General features: G+C 44.1%; 3 long non-coding RNA genes across 7 annotated transcripts in view; 1 reads left to right on the top strand and 2 right to left on the bottom strand.

Annotated features, from left to right (window-relative positions):
- Nucleotides 1-592: 592 nt before the first annotated feature.
- LOC125696748 (uncharacterized) lies at nucleotides 593-9,376 on the bottom strand. 2 transcript variants are annotated; one of them, XR_007378501.1, is made up of 6 exons: nucleotides 9,254-9,376; nucleotides 8,402-8,494; nucleotides 3,130-3,254; nucleotides 2,399-2,599; nucleotides 1,335-1,515; nucleotides 593-810 (listed from the first exon to the last, which is right to left on the bottom strand). It is a non-coding gene; the product is annotated as an uncharacterized LOC125696748 (long non-coding RNA). The 2 variants fall into 2 exon arrangements; XR_007378502.1 differs by lacking the exons at nucleotides 8,402-8,494; nucleotides 9,254-9,376 and adding an exon at nucleotides 4,212-4,256.
- LOC125696747 (uncharacterized) lies at nucleotides 4,246-7,477 on the top strand. 2 transcript variants are annotated; one of them, XR_007378500.1, is made up of 4 exons: nucleotides 4,246-4,444; nucleotides 5,183-5,399; nucleotides 5,843-5,970; nucleotides 7,175-7,477. It is a non-coding gene; the product is annotated as an uncharacterized LOC125696747 (long non-coding RNA). The 2 variants fall into 2 exon arrangements; XR_007378499.1 differs by having other exon boundaries at nucleotides 4,249-4,444; nucleotides 5,290-5,399.
- Nucleotides 9,377-9,581: 205 nt separating the features above from the next.
- Nucleotides 9,582-21,855, bottom strand: part of LOC125696724 (uncharacterized) — a 116,129-nt gene continuing 103,855 nt past the window's right edge. For all 3 annotated transcript variants that reach the window (XR_007378481.1, XR_007378483.1, XR_007378482.1), the window contains 3 exons: nucleotides 18,524-18,604; nucleotides 10,375-10,515; nucleotides 9,582-9,703 (listed from right to left, as the gene is read on the bottom strand). This is a non-coding gene — a long non-coding RNA (uncharacterized LOC125696724). The remainder of the gene's footprint in view (nucleotides 9,704-10,374; nucleotides 10,516-18,523; nucleotides 18,605-21,855) is intronic.

The following is a 21,855-nucleotide window of genomic DNA, read 5'->3' as shown; positions in this document are numbered from 1 at the left end:
CCTAAAAAAAAAAAAGGAAGACAATTAAATACTCTGATTTCAAGTGTGTGTGTGTTAATGGTGGGTGGAGGGGAGGAACAGGAAAAGGGAGGGGAATGTTAGAAAACAGGGAAAGGTGGAGGGGTGGAATGAGAGAAGAAGGAAAAAGGCGTGGGGAGAAGAAGGGGGAGAAAGAGAGAACAAGGAGAAGAAATAAGAAAGAAATAAAGGAGAGTAATAGGGGAGGGATATAAGCCAGAAGGGGTGAATGAGAAGAGGGAAATATGGGAGGAATTGGAAAGGGAGGATGGGTAGAGGGGACGCAGGGACGCAGGGACGCAGGGACGCAGGGACGCAGGGACGCAGGAACGCAGGAACGCAGGAACGCAGGAACGCAGGAACGCAGGAACGCAGGAACGCAGGAACGAAGGAACGAAGGAACGAAGGAACATGATCGCCCACTTGTGTGCAGAAATATGAAATATGGATTATGGAATATGAAATAGGGCACTAATCCATGTACCTTCATGTGTTTCTGTACATAGGCACCTTATTATTGATTCTTGTTGAACTGTCCCATTTCTGGAATAGGAACACAATTATATACAGTCCCATTCCCAGACTCACTTAATGGGACAGATGGTCAACATGCTGCATGATATGGTTGAGTGCTTATGGTGACAGACAGTTGTACTGGATCATCTTGTACATTGTTTCCAACATTGGGACTCTATGATTCCACCATTCTGTGATTCATACTGTCACTTTAAGTGGTTCATTGTCTTCTCCTCCAGTTGTCAAAGTCCCAGGGGAGTTTACTCCAGATGTCACCTGTCACATCATAAACAATATCATGAACAACATAATACATAGATTTGGCACTTGTACCAGCTGCCCTAGACTGTAATATACATTAGAAACATTGTAACAGAAAACACTGAAAAAAAAAAGTTGCCCTGACCTAACATTTCATTTTTGTTTACTCAAAAGAAAAATGTTTTGAATTTAATACTGCAGAAGCTACCATTCAAAACCACAAGAACCCCTACTTGCACACAATACCTAAAAAAATAGAAACTACACATCCCAACTAAGACTGTACATGAACAGTCAGCACTATACAGCAGCTGACAGGACCCCTAAATTTCCTATATATTTATATATTTATTTATATTTATATGTATATATATATAAAAATATACAGGAAATAAATATGTGTATATGCATACATATGCACACAGACACAGAAAAATATATATGTATATAATCATATATGCAGTTTTGCTTCAATTAGACCAGCTCTTATTTCCAAGAAAGCTTCTAGTAAATTCACAACTTTCAGATATTTATCTCACCTTCAGGAAGAACACAGCAAAGGCCGCTCGAATCACATTCGTCATCTCTACTTGTAATGACTTCCGCTAAGAAAAATGTCTTCAAAACGCTAAGTAGTACGCAGCGATCCCAGTTGTCAGTGACTCTGCCGACATACTTACCTTCCCTGGTCGTGTAGCAAAAAGCATTGTATGGCACCTCCTACAGAAAAAAAAAAAACAAACACATTCAGCCACAACCTGTAACTTAACCCGACAGCCACGTTACCATTGCTATCATCTAATTTAAAGTCAACCAGCATTCTCTAAAAACCCTAACAAACCACCATTTACAACTGATGGTTCCCTCTTATAGCGTAGATCTCCTGGTCTGCGACTACTTCAGTACTTAGTCTGATCTCTATACTTAATATTTCACTATTTATACTACACTTGAGCTACTTTCCTCTTATGTAACACCACTTATTCTTTAGAACAATAATACAGCAAAAAAATAAAAAAAATACGTTGTCACAAAGCAACCTCGCACATCATCTGCGCGACACCTATGAAGCTTATGTTGGCTTTGTTTGCGATTGAAAACATTTCAAAGTATTACATCTCGTTTAAAACAACTGTGCTATGAAAGATAAATAATGGCAAATATTTTCCAGTCAAATAAGCTGATGCACAGAAATCTAATCCAAAAAACCCAGCTTTCTGAGCCTTGATAAAAACAGCCAGAACCGGGAAGGGCATTTATGTAAGAACGCTACAAATTCCATTGGCCCTCACGATTCAAAAGAGCAACCGCTTAAAGCCCGTGCGACAACAACACTGCAAATTTGCAATGGCAAATAGCATGCTTTTCAATTCATTTCTTTTCAAGTCACGTATCATCAACGCCACGCTAAGAAGCCACCGCTGAAGTCAGAGATGAGCAGAAAACAAAAAATGCTTCCTTTTCTGCTACCGGTAATCGAAAGCAGTTTGAGCACACTACAGAACAACTATTTAAGTTGCGACCTTTTTTCCCCAGAGCTAACTTAGGTGGTCACCATCTTCTTAACCCCTTCGCAAAGTAAGGCCGCCACCGCATTACTAACCGGTTTTTTACAGCTGTTTTAAAAATTAGGGCCAGGTACGTGATCCATGAGATGTGAATGAAGTCTGTTTGCCCGTAATCCCTTCGGCGCTTCGTTTGTCATCTTCACTCCGTTCTGAAGAACGGATGCCGGAAATGTGGCAGACGGGTAGCTGGTGAGCCAGATTCTGAAATCCCGATGTGCTGCCTCTGGGTTAAGCTCCTGCAATAAACGCATATGAAAACAATTAGAGTAAGCGACAGACCAACACGCATCTCCTCTGTTATTATTTATGCAACTTTTTTTCAGGAAATTGGAAACTATTCCAGTTAGATGTATGAATTTCTGAAAGTCTCACAAGCGATGATTATGACATTCAAACTTAAGACAATTCTCGTTAGAAATAACAACCCTCTTTTACAGAAGTGCTGATTTCTACTGCTAGGATTTTTTGCTAGTTTGTTTGTTTTAAATACCATCATAATCAAAGCAAGTAAGAATGCACGTAATTAACTTCAAAGTGCAAACATCACCCACGATCTTAAGATGCTGTGTTACTACTCTATCTGACAGTTAATGCTTCCCGTTAAGGAGAACCACGAGACCCCTTCCAACGTGTTCTGAGACAAAATGGTTTTCTGAGCTTGCTTTAGCATTTCAATTTGTACTCCATTAGTTGTTTATACAAACATGCGAATGCACACGGAAACGCATCGTCTACCTTAAAAAAACAACAGGAGATATTACAATACCTGATCGTCAGCAAACTTAACGAGTGCTACCATAGGGTCGGCTCCTGGGAAAAGAATAAACACCGGTTCTCCACAAACTGATAGCCCAGGTGGTGAATGATGAATTTCTGCACCGTTGGCATTACCTAAATAAAAAAACAAAGAAATCTGAATGTCCTGTTGTTTTGCAAGTGTTACTACGCCACTTCAAACAGTTTACTATAAGCCACAACGAGAGTACTGCTACACCAACAACAAAGCACCGATTGAGTCCTAGAGAAATAACTTCACATGTCTGAAGTGACATCAAAATAATCTTGTAATAAAGACGTGCCCTGCAGCGGCTGAAGTAACTGACCCTCGATATCATTTCCGCCCCGCATCTGAACAGGGTAATGTGCGGATACGAGGACCTGGAAGCCCGCCCGCGTGCGTATTATTTGTACCGCGAAAACCATTTTACTTTCTCAATACTTTCATTGCAGTTGTTTCAAAAGACATAGTAGCCGGCTTTAGCAAACTGCAGCACAAAATGATATCCTTTACTTTTTTTGGTCTTTTTAATTTTGTTTTTTTTTTTTTTTTTACTTGATTTTATTTGTATCCGTTACTTTACTATTGTAAAATAAGCACAATACCACACAGAACAAACAGTCCTTAAGAAAACCATTTAAAACTTATCGGTTGTAAACATCTACAGGTACATTTCTCTTATAAGCCTCCATTTGCTTTCTTTTTCTTGACTAATATATCTTAAAACACACTGAATATTACATGATTACCAACTCATTGTTACCAAAATCTAACAGCATCAGCAAACAACACAAGATTTTAACCTGTTAACTTGAAATTCAAGTAATCCCAAACACTTCAAAAACACCAGTACTGGTTCAACCCCTTTTATTGCAACCTGTATGCTTTCAAAACCTTCTTTATGAAAACTACACAAAACTGTTACATTTCTATAAGCTTTTCACAAACATTTTCAACAAAACAACTATAAATGCAATGTAATAATAAACACACTCATACATAAAAAAAACACATTTCTTTCACTTTATAAAAACACAGTAAGAAAAAACAAATAAATAATGATTACATACCTAACACAAAAGCAGACTTGTTTCCCACTCTTCACGCTCCTGCTCTCACCCATCTGTTCTCGCTTATTTTAAAGCAGCCCTGCTTCACAGGTGTAGTGTGTCACCAATTAGGAAAACACCTTAAATTGGAAACCTGGGAGAACGGGAGCTCTGACTTACGCTCCCTACAGCCTGCACTACTGGAGACGCTTCTGAAGGACCTCCTTTCAGCTTCACAACTTCAGAAACACAAGGTTATGTATTTAGTTTGTTCATCTACCTTCAATTTTTTGTATTCTGAACTTATGGTTACTTTGTGTATTATGCTACATCTGTACTAGCAGATTCTTTTTTTGCAGATAAGCAGAGAAAACTATTTGACTACATGCAGCGGGAAGGATAAAGAAGTGATATGACGACTACTTGAATCTAATATCAAAAGTTAAAATCATCTTAGGTTTAGCAAATTTAATGCTTACATCCTTGCAGCCTTCAACTTGAGGACTAAAAACAGGAGACCTCACTTCTGTTTTGGCAAATGTATTGAAAGACAAGGTTAAATCTTATCTAAGCCATGCTAAAAAGATTCTCTAAGAGGTGAATCTTGATAGCTAAAACAAACTTGTTTTTCAGTTTTTTGTTTTTTTTTTTTTTTACTAGATGCCATTTTAAATTGCCAGGAAACTGTAGCTCTTGACTCACACAGCTTATATGTAAGATTTTTCTGTAGCTGTGGCTTTGCGCAATATTTTTTTTCCAGGAGAAAAAATAAATATTCTTAACTACAGCAGATTCCATACACAGATATTGGAATGCTTCTACAGGTGCCCTAGCTAATCTCCGAATAGCAAAAGTACTCAGATAACCTGCCAATGAAACATCTACATAGACACCTGCTCCCTGGACCTGATTGTTCCTTGTTCTTTTACTAATCGACCTGCCTGCTTGTAGCTCTCGCTCTTAAAGCTCCTTGTTTAACTGGATCTGTGTAGATACATACCGTGGGGAAAGACGTTACCAGAAGTTCTCTGCGACGGTTCGATGGGAGCACGAGCTGCGTGTTGAGTCAAGTTCTGAACTTCTGAACTGTCTCTCACAGATGATGAAGGTGGGCTTTATCTGCTGCCGAAGCGCGAATGAACAGGATGTGGCAAAAAGTTTCTTTGGCTTAATAGAACTGGAGGGCTGGGAACCTAATGATGACCCACGGTAAGCGCTGGCTTAACCATGTTCTTTAAATATTTCTGTAAATCTCCTTAACAATGCCCCCTTATTTATTACATAACTAATAAATTTTCTAGCATTTCCCTAAACTGAAGCCTACCGAAAGTTTATCCTATCGGATACCTTGACGCACGTGCTAATTATACTCTATATGATTTTTCATTTCTCCTTTTCCATCCAAAGAGAACGTTTTTGATTTGGCAAGAAGAAAATGATTTCTATCAATGCTGTGAAGTCAGTCTAGATCTTGTCTCGTGCTGTGTCTCGCTCATGGTTCACGCAACTGGTTTTTACCTAACATTGGCTGAATTATATTTCAGATGTTATCTGCGAAACGCCTCCTCTGCCCGTAGACAGAAATACTGAAGAAACCTGTCTGCTTGTTATGCATCCAATTTTCCTGGTTTTAATACCCGTTCTTGTTCTAGGCTCACGCTGCAGGGAGGAACACGCCAAATGTCGTAGCTGTGGATTTTTATCTCTTACTAAGCTGTTTGATGATCTGACAATGGACGAGTACTACATGCTGGAGATGATGTGGCTAAGAACCTTCCTGGTAAGTGTTAACTAAGTAATCTTACATGTGAAGCTGAACTCTTTAAAAACAAACAAACAACAACAAAAAACCCCACTACTCTTTTCAAGACAGTTAAATGCTAGCGAAGAAATGATGGTGTAATGCCAGAATAGGATTAACTTACATTTGATAGTTAAAATGCCTTATTTACTAAGTAACCTGTGCCTCTAGCCCTTTTAAGCCTAGTTTACTGTCTAGCTTCTGGAAGAAAACTTAATTTCGTTCCGATTGTTCACCCAACAACTCATTACAGTAGAAAAATGAACTTCGGTGTGTGATAGTAATTCCCGGAAACTACAATTAGCAGCTCTATCTTTTCTCAGAGGGAAGACACCTGACAAAATAAGACTTGGTCGGACTGCTGCTTTTTGTCTCTAACTTCATAGAGAATCGCTGTCTAATTAGGCTGTCGGGCTTTAAAGCGTCTTTTGAATGAGTCACGGTTCTCGCGTTCTGATCGTCCCTACGGTATTTGTGCGGGCCGTGCTGTCGATGTATACCAAAGCACACTTATCTGAGCTTCCTTAGTTAATGGCCTTTGATATGCCATGTCTTAATTCTATGGATAATAACACAGAAAGAAGAGAGGCGAACTCTCTGATGAGGCACGCTTAATAATTGTGCCCCTTATTTATCATCTGAGCTCTTCGTGGCTTTGCGCAATAGATGTTTATCTTGCTTGTAAGGTCTCATATTGAAAATATATCTGGAAGCTGTCAAGATTACATCAAGAATAAATAGCGCTCAAATAGCTAAAAATAGCAGCTGTCTGCTTTATTGGAAGCGGTCCGATACCTCAGAAACTGGGCTGATTGTATAACGTTATTACCTAAACATACCTAAACTAAAACTAAATTGAAGACTCGCTCCCCGATGCTATTTAAAGCATAGCTAAACAACGGGCTCGCAACTTACAAGTTTGCTAAATATATTTAAAAATAAAAGTTGCTGAACTGAACCCCGCTGGCGAGGCTGGTGGAAGAGTTTCTGAATCAGATGGTGATGCGTACGAATCACCTGATGGACTGCTGTGCAACATTCAGACAATGGTAGCGCTCGTAAAAAGCATACTTCTAAGCTAAGACTAGTAGCGGATAAATGACCTCTTGAGGATCTAAGTTCTGAACCCTCTAAATTGGACAGTTAAGTTACTCATCTGAAAATCTCAATCTTTTGCTTTAAGGTAAGTGCAAAACCGGCAGAAGTGTAATATGCCTTTGAAGAAGAAGTTGCTGTGACTAGGAAGCGTCTCGTAGATAACTTAGTCTCCAAACATCGATATACCCCACGGGCACCGGCACCCGTCGCAGCCGATCAGACTTGCCAACCTTCTGAAAGCTCATAGGATGAGTCCAGAAGTTGAATATGACTCTGACTTTTTTTTCTATTTATACGGTAAAAATATTTTTATTCTGGTGCAAATGCTAATATTAAGCTGAATGGCAGTTTGAGGAAGTGCAGAGGATTTCTTTATAGGCTTTCTAGAGCAGAAGTAGTAACTGACCTACTTCTCTCTTAAGCAAAATGCTTTGTCACGGCTAGGCATGAACTAATACTAGACCTGATTACCTGTGAATGTACGATAAATACGTGAGCGAATACTTTTATCTTGCTTTTCCTGGGCTGACTTTTGAATAAAGATGACTAATGGTGAGTATCTGTTGTGATCTACGCCTTATTTGAGCCTTTGAGCCAGATGCTCGCGATGGTCCTAAATCAAAACACTCTCCGTAGAACAAAATGGATCTGGGTGGCTGCAGTAATTGCTACTTAACAGTCTACGCTACTGTTAAATTATCTTCCCACACCGGTCTAATTGACCTTGGATAGTGACGTTGAAAACTTATGCATGCCACATTGTCAGACGTAATAAAAAGGGAAGTCACTAGGCTCCTAAGATGACCTTGAGCTGGAAAAGCTCAGGAGATTTGTGTGAAAGCTCAGGAGATTTGTGTGTATGCAGTGAAATGTTTCACAAATGAAATGAATTGTGAATGAACACAAAAAGCTTAAGGCATATCCTTCCATGTTATGCTTTTCTGGGAGGAGATGTGGCAGGTCTAGACTAACCAAAGCTATATTCTGTGTCCTATCCTTACATACATAAAAGCTAGAGTAAAGATGGAGGCGAGGGTATGTTTGGAACCATGGCATTTATCTGACCGTGACTTTTACCTGGTGAACAGACTACCTCAGGGTGAGCTTTCAGAGTCTTACCACTTCTGCTACTCTCCCCCATCTTGTTGTGAACGAAGCAAGCTCCTGCATAGTGCTTAGCTGCCTGCTGGGGCTAAACCGCAGCCGCTCAGTTGCAATGCGTACTTGAAAATGCTTTTTGTTTCTAAAATAATTTGTTTCTAAAAATAAAATAAAATATATTTTTTGAATAAGGCGGTAGCCTTGTACTTACCTTGTCAGGTCTGACACAGCGAATGACGAGCATCCCTTGGAATTCGCCCAACTTGTCTCGCCTCGCTGCCGGAAAATCCTTGTGCTGAGGATCCTAAAAACATATGTATTTCAGTTGTATCTAAAGCATATCCACGTGTAATTGTCTAACAATTGTTCTGCAATGAGAAAATAGTTCTGATTATAGACATTAACACGTTTAAGCATTACGCTTCCTCGCTGTAATTACCCTTGAGCTTAGTTTCACAAATGAATTGATGTGCTGATCGCTTGAACTAATAGAACCAGCAAAAGGGTGATGAATTGCTTCCAAATCAGATAAAATCAAGCGTGACATCATTTAATTAATTTTGAGGCTGGCGGGGAGGAGGAAGGGGGTCAGTGTGATGCTGGAAAGTAGCGTATTTCTCCCCTAGAGATTTATTTGGAGACAGAAAAAGGCAAACAGGAGGATGGGGAAGGGGAAGATGCACACCAGGTGGGAACGGTGCTGACATTTCTAGATGTGAGCGTGCAGTAATGCGTGGCCAACACGTGCTGCCCACCCCACACTGAGGTTGAGTTGATCTCCACGCTCCAGGGTCCGTACATAATCCCTTCCCTCAGCCTCCCTGGGGTCACCGCTTCTCTGCCCTTCGCTGTGTTCCCACGCAGGGACAAGGCTGCAGGGGGGAAGGAGCCAGTACCCCCAGTTACCTCCCTTGGCTTCTCCCTGTGCTACCGCCGGATTCCCAGTCATTTTTATTTGAGGGGGACAAGAGGGATTGATGGAGAGGACGCAGTGGGACTCTGGACCGCTGCTGCTACGGACAGGCTCTCTCAAATTAGAGCCTCCCCTGGGAAGGCTGCTCACCTGTAACGCTGCACTGGAACCTGTACCAGTCAGGGGTCAGGCACAGCTCTGTCCTTGTAGCCCTCCGTAGCCATTCATCACCAATATCAGGCTTTGCCTCATGCAGAAATCCTGTACGAAGAGCCACTGAGAGAGAAGGCCGTATAAATCAAAGGTCGCTGTGACAGCTCACGCTCGGAGCTGACTTCTGCAAAGTGAATGCAGCCCAGCTTTTTATACACACACACACGGCGATACAAACTTCACAGAGATGTATGGCCCTGGCCTTATGCCAGCTCAAAACGTATGGTAGCAATGCACACGCACAGACATGCATCCCTTGCCTGGAGCTGAAGGGACAGTCATCTCTTCTGAGCGTACGCCGTGGCAGTCACTGCAGCAGAAAGGAGCTCTGCTGTTGGCAGCCGAGCAGTCTGAACCCAGGTCTGTGTCACGCAGGGACTCGCACACCTAAAAGATTTGCCTCTACTTCAGTCTCCAGCAGTAGAAGCAGGAAGGAAATAACTTCGAATCATAGAATGGCCTGCGTTGAAAAGGACCGCAAAGATCATTTAGTTTCAACCCCCTGCTATGTGCAGGGTCGCCAAGCGCCAGACCAGGCTGCCCGGAGCCACGTCCAGCCTGGCCTTGAATGCCTCCGGGGACGGGGCATCCGCAACGTCCTTGGGCAACCTGTTCCAGTGCCTCACCACCCTCTGCGTGAAAAACTTCCTCCTGATATCCAACCTAACCCTCCCCTGTCTTGGTTTGAAACCGTTCCCTCTCGTCCTATCGCTATCCACCCAAAATGCTCAGGTGTGGAAAGCCTTATGAAATGCTCGCAGAGAAGGGGCCCCCCTGAGCGCCTCGCGGGGCTCTTTGGCAGCACGAGAATGTCACGGCGTTCTGGAAGTGCAAGAAAGGGATTTGCTTTTACACCGTGACATTTGCCAAACAATTAAGGTGAAGAGCAACGCACTATAATCACTTTTAGTATTAAATACACGCTGTAAAAATAAATGTTTAAAAGGCATCCTTTGCTTTTTTTTTTTTATGAGCACAGGACGTGTTGTTTTGCACATCGGTATAAGAACCCTTGCAGCTAGGATCATAAGATTCAATTCTAATTGTGTAATTATTACCAGGGTCTTGCTTCTTCTCCCATTATGCATTAAGTGGAGAGATCCAGAAACAAAAGGATGTGAGCTTTCCCAGCTTAACGGTTGTTTGCAGGATTTGTAGTGCAGGTTTCTTATTTTTCTTCCGTCGCAGCTCAGCATTGCCTGAGAAATTAAAACAGATAAATAAAATGGCATTACGCACCCACTGCTCAACCGAAAGGAGTGAGGACTTTGGAGGCCCCGGTCGGTCCTGATCGCAAACCAAGCCATCACCTAATTCCCCACCAAAACTAGCTCCCCGAGGCAGAAACCTATTGCAGTAACTGGATTTAGCATCACCACCCTTTGAGGTCAATGCAACACCTTTCAGCTGTACAACACGCTGGCCCAATCATAAAAGACACACATGGCTTGCCCCTGGCCTCTGGACTCAAAGCGTATGGAAGGATGCTTGACCTAAGGCGCTAGTCCATTCGGACCTGTGGTCATGTCCTAACCCAGCTCCTTACAACAGGTATTTCTATACGAGGGGCTGCCTTAGCAACTCTAAGAGGAGATGTCCCTGGAAGACCATTTTCACCTATAGGGATGCCGTCATCTGAATGCAAAGCCCTCGCCTTGCGCGTGTTACCAACAGGGTTTGCATTTCTGCCTGCGGTACGTTAATATTCATGTATTTGCCTGCTGCCAGCCTTGGGAGCAAGCGGTGTCCTCTAACTGCAATTTCAGCCTGGTCAAGGTAACTGACCTCTTTCATTAAGTGCTCTCCAAATTTCCAATCTGTCCACGAACGTAAAAAATCTGCACTAATTACAGGCCTGTCAGGAGGCCAAAAGTGCAGAGGGGAGATAAGGGGGCTTGTGGGCGTTATTTAAAGGCACAGCACAACACCAGCAAGGTTTTGGGCCTGCGCTTCACGCCCTGTCCTGCTCTCTGCTATCCAGGCAGGGTCATTTAAAAACAGAGCCCCAAATTTGATGGTGGCTGCAGTAGGGGGCAGTGCCTCTGCCTCCTGTGGGCACAGGGGAGCCCCACGTGTATGATGTAGTAACGCACCAAACGATGTGCGTGCATCACAAATAGTGTATAGAACATAATGGCTTATTGATACAGCACGTGTCGCTGGACAAGCGATACGAGCTTCTTCCCTTCTATACCCTTTTTAATAAGCACATTTTGAAATTCACTGACCTTTTTGCCTTTTTCTTTTCTCTTTCCTAAGTTCCCTGGCTTTATGTAGAAAGACCCCATCAGTGTGAAGTGGAATGTAATGCGGTTTATTACCGCTAACAAGAGAATGGCCCATAACTCTAAAGAGACAAAGCCTCAAGTGAGCTATGAAGGTCATTTTCTAGCATCCAGAAAAGGAATGAAATACTGACAGTGCCACGCTTCCCATTTTGGAGACAATGTGGGCCGCTTTTAGCTCCCTCGTAATACAGGGTAAAAATGAAGATTTTTCTTCTTTCAGACCAAATTTCAGACGGTCAGTCGTCCCTGCCTCAGAGGAAATGAAGATGGGTATCCATTTGCATTTCCCAGCATTACTTAAAGCCCTCTGGATGTGCTGGTTGGCATGTTCGCGTCTTTGGGAGACGCAAAGCCCAGCCTGCACATGCAGCCATTGCCTCCCCCCTGCGCCCAGACACCTCAGCGGGTGAAGGCTCACACAGCAGACTCTCAGACTCAATGAGTACATGGTTACCAGTACGGCTGTATAAAACACCGATGATTGAGAAGCTCATGGTCTTCTCTGGGGTAAGCAGAGAGCGGCCACGTAAACCCACTGGCAGCCGCGTTAGGCTTGATGTGAAAAGCACGCAGCAAACAAATGCGGAAATGCACAGTGGGGTCCCTGGGCTGACCGTAAGTAAGCAGTGAGCTCTGCTTGCAAGCACATGGGAGCCCGCAGGGAATCGGCACTGAACATACTACATATTCACAGCTGAATAACTCTTCCAGGCTCTGATCTCGCTGCTAACAGACAAGGAAATATACATCCTTCTGAGGCACAAAGCTGGTAAATGGCCTTAACCCCACTTAAGTAAACACCTGGACTGATGCAGATGGGTAGAGGATGCGACCCCACATGTTTCCTTGGGATACCACCCAAAGGGCTGGACACCCATGTCTTATTACTAACTAGTTCATCGCTAACTGACGAACGAGCAGCAGCTTTGCCGCTGACTGCAATTTGTCTTTCCTACTCGAGGTGCCAAATGTCATCCTAGCAATGCATAAGCAACGACACCCAGGCACAGCCTCGAGATTGATACTTAATGATGCACAGAAAATGGTGCTGTTTGTGAACCCTGGCCCTGAACTCTGAGACCTTCTTCCAAGACAAACTCGGCACGTTCTCATCAGCACTATTTCATCCCATTAGTTGTAAAGAATAATTTCTTTTTTATCCCCACGGGAGGGGAAGAGATGATCACACCGCTCAGCTGAAGCCAAGAAAGTCGTTTAGGAAGAACAGGTCCTTGCATCACACGGTCAGAACAAGACCACTAGTGCACGAGTGCTAACGTCATCAGAAGCCTGAGCAAGGTAAACAAACCCTAAAAGGGAAGAACGGAACTGCTTTGGATCAGCATTTTGATGCTCTCCTGGAAGACCTGACTCTCTGAATCTGAGTTTTAAACTAATTCTCCTGGCGGAAGGCAGGACCCAGCTGCAGCCTCGGAGTAACAATCCATAGTGTCATGTCTTGCCGGTCTAGAGCTGCACCGTGCTCAGCCTGGACTGGGCTGAAAAGCGCCTACAGTTCTCTAGAGCAGGAGGAAATGCGAGAGAAACCACTCTGATTTTCTAAATAAGCAACAATGCCGCTGAGCAAAAAAAGTCATTTTGTCCCCGGTGTATCCAAACCCATCCTCCTTTCAAAAAGCACTGCCTCTCCCTAGGAGCTACCTGGGATTTCCCTCTCTTCTGCAAGTGTAGGCTGAGATCTAATTTAGCAGCAATATAATACAGGAAAAAAAAAGCAAAAAAAAAAAAAAGCATTAACTTCCTACAAAATGTTGCTCATTATGGATCCTAGCCTGCCAACACTATGAGACAGGCGTGGGAAATATTTCCAGTACACAATAACACTGCTAACTTATTGACTTGTCAAAGCTGGGCACGTTGTACACTTGCTTTTAGACACTGATAGGCAGTGATTTTCATACTTAGTCTATACTTGCACTTCTATCCGCCCGCAGTAAAGTTCCTACAGGTATTGACCCAGTATCACAAATCTGTCAGAATTGGGAACTACCTTGCTAAGCACTGAAACTGGTATGTTCCTCTGTTCCTGACAGCTCTTTGGCACGTCCCCTTAGTGCAGAAGAAACCAAACAGATCCACAGAGCATTTATATTTGCGTTTGTGTACGCTTATGCTGTTTGCAGAGCAAAGCAATTAAGCACCGTGCCTTTGCCACTGACCACCCTGACTACACAGATGAAACAGAACAGCACGTACCTGAGCAGTGTCTCGCCGGCCCTGTGTGACGCAGCTCCCAGCTGCAGCCCTCCAGCAGGGCACAACGCCAGCTCTGGTAGTGCCACAGGGCACCGGAGCGGGACCTGTGCCCCAGGGTCCTGCACCAGCCTCCGAGGTGCTGGGACGCGCAGCTCCAGGCCTGCTGGTGCTGGATGAGGTGGCGGTGCAGAGTGCGCCAGAGCACGGGAGCTCACGTTTGGACTCCGGTGACCTGAGAGTGGTGCCCCTATGCTGTAAGTTGCCTTTCTTTACTAATGTGTGGCACTTCCCTGATTATTATTACCGTTCTGAACCACCCAGATCTGTCAATCTAATGGAGATATATGGACAGTAAAAACGTGCACCGGAAAACTACTGGCAGGTTGTGCAAAACGACCAGATTTAATCAGCTGATAAATTATTCACTCCAATTGAGAGTAAAACATACTATTTGAGCCTGTTTATGGATGTCTGATTTGTGCTAGTGATTTCCCATCGCTTTATTATGTTTGCTAACACATTATGAAATACACACTGCTATGCAGTTTCCAAGGGTTTCTGCAAAGAGCTAAGCTGCCAGCACAACAGGAATTTCATTCGAGGGAAGCCCTTACGCTGCCAGGACCCCGAGGGTCCTGCGCTGCACTCCTGCCAGGCACGACTGCGGCTGTAACAAAGCACAGGCATGGGGCTGGGCTGGCTGCAGCCAGCTCTCGGGGGAGTTGCTGGTGACAGCACAGGGGACTCAGCAGACGCCGCATCATTCTGGTCAGCGTCACCAAAACAGCAGCAAACACGGGCAGCACAATGAAGAAAATCCCTGGCTCCATCATTGTAACCCACAGTATGCCAGGCCCACGGCCTGTCTTGAAGAAAGACTTGCGCTTCAACATGCCCCAGATCTTTATTTTGAGGGGGTTCCGGTGTTGCTTCAAAGGTATGCAGCAATACACATCCCATCTGCTGAGCCACAGGTGCTCCGCCCTGGGCAGCAATGCATTTCCAGAAAAGACCAGGCAGGTAAGAAGCCAGAACCTAAACAGAGCTGGATGGCATCGGCCTGCCGGCCAGGATTGGTACCAAACCCATCCTGGTGCACGATCCCAAAGAGCACTGAGTAGGCAGCCTCGACAGCCATCCTAATAAACCACGTTTAAACATCCAGCACTGCTGCGGGGTCCCCTGTCACGCGCCTATCCCTTCCCTGCTCTCCCTCCCCACCGCGCAGAGGTCCTGGCTCCAGTCCATCTCCTTTCTCTGCTGGAGGCAATCACCTCCCTGTGCAGGGCAGGCTTCACCCATTTCTATTTCTGCCAGGAAAGACACCCAGCTGAGCTGTAACCGTGTAATGCCAATGAAAAGCCCCACGCAAGAACGGGCTGAGAGCTGGAGAGGGAAGGCAGGGAAGTCTCCAACACTGAGGCTAGCCGGAGGCACCAGCGCCCTCTTGGACCCTCAGCAAGACGTGCTCACACACACATTATATCTACCAGGAACAAACCTGCTGAAGGTGAGAGGTAAATCAGCTGCTGCAAGACAGGCAGACAAAAGCCCAGGTGCAGCCTGCAGCAACCTGCTGGGGAGCAGCGTCCCTGCACCACTTTCAGCCCTGGATGCCTTGGGGTGCCCAAAACCCGCCGTGCTCCCCTCTCCACAGGTCCAAGCCCCTCTCCCGGTATCATGCTAATGCCATAAAGGAGGTGGACGAAGCAGGGAAGGCAGGGAGAACCTTTTGTTAAGACTGCGGAAATTTTCAGTAAAATGAAAACAAATTGCTCTAAGTAAACCATTTGTCACAGTCTGATTACTCTGCTGCCACTCTGGGAACACCAATTTGTCATGCTAGATCAGGATAACAGCGGGCTGACTGTACGGAATGGCACGCTGCCTCCTGCTCTTGCTGCTTGCGATGAAAGAGGATGGTGGGGAGCTCCTGCAGCTCCTTCCCAGCACCTCATCCCTCCCAACAGCACGCTTGACCCACGTTTCCCTTTCCTTGGCAATACCTGAGTCTCACCGGTTTGCACAGGGAGTAATAAAAATAAACATGCGGAAGAAAGAAAAAAAAGCTGCTGCACGATGCACTAATTAGAGGCAGTGCTACAGCAGGCATTTAAAGAAGGAAGGTTAATGCGAGACAGCGAGAGAAAAAGATCAGCCAAAATGCACAAAGCATGGGAAAGTTGCAGAAAGAATTCCGGTCTGAGAATTATAATCCCCTCGACTTCCCCATCCAGAGCTAAGAAACAATTATCAGAGTCTCCCCTGCCAATGTCTCTGGAATTACGCGACAGTCTGTAACTCTGAAACAGAACAATTAACTCCATTGCATAAAAGCAATCTTCCAGTCCACAACAACACGTCATTTTGGGTACAAAGCCCCATTCGGTCCAACACAAAATCTTTCATCCATTTCAAACTATCGAGAATTTGCTCCAAACCTTGGTCATCGTATCTTCGATATTAAAAACTTCTGGCTTGACTGGAGGGAAAGGCCTTTAAAAATAACCTTTCGTTGGGACAAAAGGGAAGCTGTGACCACAGCTAGCAAATTCTCTCCGACATAAGCGCCCCCCGTGCCAAACTCAGTGCTGCTACGGATGCTTATATGGCTCTGCAGCCCACCTTGACATTCACGACCCGCTGTAGTGGTTATTCCAAATACATCAGAAAACTGATTCTGCTGTTTCTTGGTCCAACAACCACTTAACTCACATTCCTTATTTCAGTGCCCCGAGGCTCAGCAGAGCAGAGGGCACCCACAGACCCAATAATGTTCTGTACCATGCGTTTTGACGCACAAAGCTAACCAGACATGCAACTTGCTGTAGCAAGACTGCAGCTAATAGTCTTCTATGGGATGTGGTTCCTGCTGTAACAATTGAGATTCAAATTAGGTAACACAGAGCATGTTTATCGAAGGGCTTCCAGGGGCTGTAAACGTCAACATTATCTTTAAGAAGGATAACAGCGTGATTTACGTTTTAAATTTGTCCTCAATGCCTGGCAGCGGCACTATATCCACGTTGCTCTCTCCACCAAGTGAGTGCTTGGGATGTGAAGGGAAAAAGGCAAAAACCAGTCCATTTTTCCGCTTTGGGAAGACGCTGAGACATAATTCAGAATTTACTCATCTGACATCTCCAGCTTCCTAAAATCATAACCCGGCCAGCTGTGATCGACCCAGAGGCAAACAGAATAGTGCGTGGAAAACTTCAGCTGCTCTCAAAAGCTGCTAGAAGCTGTGGTTCCTTACTTTCTAGGACGGTTGTACCGATTAAACTTATAGCATTTTAATGCAAGGATCAACAACCTCTGTGACCGCACACGAGAAGTAAGGAAGAAAAGAAGACACCACCATCTCTACGGCAGACTCCGCCACCTTTGCCGTTTCCAGATAAGCCCGTCCTGCGTAACAAAAAGAATTTTCAGGGCTCGACAACAGGTCCTACCGATTGAAGCGTTGATATCACTGCCTGCCAGATAGTTATACCTAAGAAGGGGATTGTATTTTCCTAAATCTTAATGGCTTTCTTAAGCCATTTTTTACAAAGTTGGCACTTCTCACTCAGGAGGATGAGCGTGAGTGGTTAATGCAGCTGACTTTTGTCTTACAGGAAAGAATGGCTAATTACCAATATTCCTTTAAGTCCTAATCAAACAGCGAGGGCTGGTTTCCTAATCCCACCTCTAGGTCAATTCTAGAAGACAGCAAACATCCAAATCGATGCAAGCAAAGCACTGGCGATACTGAGGGACTAGATCATGGCAGCGGGAAATCAAGCTATAAAGGGGATTTCTTTTGCTCCACAGAGACCATTAGCTATATGATGTTAGTCGCCAACATAACTCAGCAATTCACCTTCATCGTATTAGCAAAAAGCATCTGTCAACAGCTGAGCACAGACAGCTCTTGCAGTGAACACGCTGCAAGGTAATGGAGAGAGAAGTGCTCATAATTCAAAAGGCAGAAAGGCAGGTTCGGAGCGTGCTCCTCTATAGTTCAAAGAGTGTAAAGACTTTCCTCTTTATCATGGCTCTGCAAACTCCAATTGATCTGAAACCAACTTGCATTTTCTAAATGCTGCTGCTGCGTTTGAACTTCAGTGAAAAATCCATTTGCTAGAAATGAAAGTTGCCAATTAAAATCGGTCTGTTTATGTTGCTTTGGGGAGCCGAGCAGAGAGGGAAAGAAAGGAAAAGCCAAATAATTCATTAAGTGATCTATATGGTGCCACTACAGCTGGCAATTATAATTATCCTAATAAGACCTTCCTGCTTATATAAGCCCTTCCATTCAGGGATCTCAAAACACTTTGCAACCATTAACGATGTTAGCTTCATCACATTCCTGACCTCGTTTTACAGCAGAGGGAATTGAGGAAAAGAGAGAAAACAGCACAATTTTCTGTAACAGATAGCTTTCATTTTGTAACTGCCTGTAAAGTTTATACTCGAAACTAAATCACATTTCAGAATCAGGGTCAGTTCTGAGCTCTTGAGCTGGCAGTCCTTGACACACAGTGAGTGCAGGAAAAAAAAAAGGAGAACACTGGTGAGAATTGTGTGAGCGGGGAAGGCCTATCTGCAAACCTTCTGCAAAGAGCCTTGGGTCGCTGAAATCTGTCACCCAGGCAACGTGTGAGACTCAAGCAGAGAGCTTCTGCCTCAAGCCCTTGCACAAAACCATTCCCTTCCCTACCTCAAACGGCATGGACGCGTGGCATGGGCGCTTTCAGAGTCCATTTCTTCAAATCCACAGGTCTTGGTTCAGGCTCCGTCTCTGAAAGGAAAAACGACAAAGAATCAACATGAAATTTCGGGAAAAGAAGGAAAAAATGAAATAAGCAGTTGAATGCAATGTGCTGTTTACGTAGGAGAAAGCAGGGCTTCGATAGCAGTCACTACGGATTTCTTAAGAACAAATCGTGTCAGACCAATATAATTTCTTGCTGTGAGAGAGTGATAGGTTTTGTAGGTAGAAGAACAGAAGCAAATGTAATACATCCTTAGTTTAGATACTGTTTTTTACTCCATTCTCGTAGCTGAATTAAGGAAGAAAGGGAATTTCACGTGGCAGGAAGAACGCAGAAGTTAGGAAGCAGCACACGGAAAGAAGGTATCAGTGTTTCCCTGCCGAAACAGTGGGACAGACCCACATTTCACAGGAAGCTGCCCTGGTCCAGCACTACTGGACACTCAATTAACAATCTGAATGATGAAATGGTTATTCAGTCTGTAGATTTTGTAACCTGAGGAAGAAAGACACATTCTTTGAAGAATGGACCTGGAACGGACAATGTTTTAACAAACGGGAGCTCTAGCCCCAAACACCAGAACGCTCCTGAAGAGGAATGGGACATGTTTTGCCTGCGAGGTACATGGAATCGTAGAATCATATAACGGCTCGGGTTGGAAGGGACCCAAAGGGTCATCGTGAAACAACCCTTCCGCTCTCTTCAGTGGGGGAAAGGCCACGGCTAAAGCACCAGATTTGGGATCTGCATTTCTAGAAAACTGGTTGACCCCTGGAAGAGTTAAACAGAATGAGGATGCCAGCCCTGTCAGGGGTGTCCCAAAGCTTTCCTCTGCCAAAAGAGAAGAATTTTATCACTGCAGATGACTCCTGAATCCACTGCAGAGAAGTCCAACCACACAAATTCTCCTTCGCGTGGCTTTTCTCCACCCAGTAGTATCCTTTTAAAAATGAAATTAATTTTCTTGCTCGCATATTGAAATTCCCTTCACAACCAGATGGCCAAATAACGTTAATACTAATTTTAATTCTGAAAAGCATACAAAAAAGGGAAAATTTTCTCATTATTAACGGAAGGAAAAACCTACTTAGCATATCTAAATGAAAAGTGTAAGATCTGTAACCCGTACAATAGCAATCCTGAAAAACCTACAAGATAGAATTTTTCTCTCGGGGCTTTTATCAAGGTAGTTATCCTAAGTTAAATGTGAAATCCACCCCGAAATCACTCTGAGAATTCTGTACTCGCTTCTCTACTGTAAATAATCCCCCATGCGATACTAAACGCTCTCTGTTTATGACTCCATAACTCAGGCTGTGCCAGCAATTAGCATCACAGTGATAGCAGTGCTGCATTATTTAAGAGTTAGTGGAAGGTGCTGTCTGACTTGCTGGTGGGGCTGGGGTACAGAACCCGCTCACACTCCTGCTTATCGCTTCCTCAGCATCCACAGATCCCCGCTGACCGCAAACGAGGTAAAGACGAAGCACTTACTCATTGCAGTTTTGCTATGTTTCTGGATTCTTGGGTCTGACTTGGATATGATCTAAAGTTTGTCTGATCCCTCGGTGTCTGGGGCTAAGCTGTATTTCCCAAGAAATATATTTTGCAGATGATCTACAACTTGTAGAAGCTGTACAGAACTGTACAACTTTAGCCCAAATTTTAATCTGTCTCTACCATTCCTCAATCATAGAAGTGGAGAAAAAGCGCTTTTAAAATGTTATTTTTGATGTCATACGAAAGGCGAGCAATCTCTAAATATGGGATTGAGCCTCCTCCCAGTGGAGCCAGAGTTAAAACTCTACCAGCAAGAGTATCAGGATAGCAACAGGCCTGAGCACTAACTCCAAAAGCAGTGCTGTATGCAGAGAGCATCCTTTGAAGTTTGTCAATTACAGCAGCAGACAACACAACGTGAGAGCAGTAGGAGACGGGCACCAAAACCCTTGGATGCATCTGTGGGGTGCAGAACAGCTGTAAGACTCAGGTTTGCTGAGGAAGAGGCTGAATGTGCGTCAATCATTTAACACCATACATTTACCAAAGGAACGGAGAGTATGTTGGGCAGATATCACATCCATTATTTACTTCCAATAAGCGTAGAAGTCTGACACCACAAGTCTGCATTAAATAAACATGCTTCTTTCCATATTCATTAACACAACCGCTATTTTCATCGCGCTAACGACATGAATTCATTACTACTGCACAGCGTCTGGATACGTTACTGTGAAGCGAATGTTATGCACTGTTATTTGTAATCAAATTAGAGATTACAGGCAAACGAAATCCTAGAACTTGTTACGACAACTCTGTCTGGAGAAGACCCTGACATCCTTGTTTATGGATATTTTTGGGATGTGGTGAGTCTAAATTCCACCTCCAGCCCTCTCTGCAGCTGTCATTAATTTGCACTCTGCAGAAGTGTCATTAATTTGACACTTCTGCAGGACCAGAGGTGTCTGAAGCCAACAGAACAGTGGTTCAGATGAGAGCTAGCCAGGTAAACGTGGCTGCGTAGACTACGTGAAAGCTGTTCAGCATCTTGTCTTGGTAGACGTAAACTTTGGTAAAAAAAGCCACAAGTGAAACCTAACGGCTTAACCAAATCCTGCTGGTCTGTAACCAAACAGCTGGGGAAACATTTCAGACACCATCAATTCCAGGCACGCAAAGACATAAAGAAGCCCAATGGCCAAGGGATGACGCTACATAAATTCAGGCCACGTTAAGCATTATTTCCTTTCAATAGTGAGGAGGAATTAACCATTGGAACAATTGGACTGGGGACTAGATACAGTTACGTAGGCAGATCATCTGCATTTTAAAAACTCCATGCTAACTCTAAAAAGGTTCTCCAGTGAGCACAGGACGCAATACTATGGGCTGTTTTATTCAGCAGGTCACTCAAAGACCACAGGGCACCACTGCTACCAGCTGTAATTTATGACGCTACGTAAAGACCTTTGGTTCTCCTACAACTGGTCCTCCTCTAGCAATGTATTAACTGTTGAATATTTACCAGAAATGTCTCAGATTTAGTGAAGACAGTCAAGCCATCCCCGTCACACATTCGCAGCTGATTTTAGAAGCCACAAAAGCAGATCTTCAGCTAGAACAGTTCCACTGAAGTAAGCAGAATTTGACCTGCTGTCACGAGATCAAAAATCAGAGTCCCATATCGCGGGCCCCTATACATACCTATTTTCCCACATTATTCACCTAAATCTCCCCTTGATTTTCATCCAAGACTAATGGCTGTGAACAGACATCT

This window comes from Lagopus muta, chromosome 8 (genome assembly GCF_023343835.1).
Source record: "Lagopus muta isolate bLagMut1 chromosome 8, bLagMut1 primary, whole genome shotgun sequence".
Taxonomy (NCBI): domain Eukaryota; kingdom Metazoa; phylum Chordata; class Aves; order Galliformes; family Phasianidae; genus Lagopus; species Lagopus muta.
The sequence above is the reverse complement of the archived record's forward strand: the minus strand, read 5'-3'. Positions and strand labels throughout refer to the sequence as shown.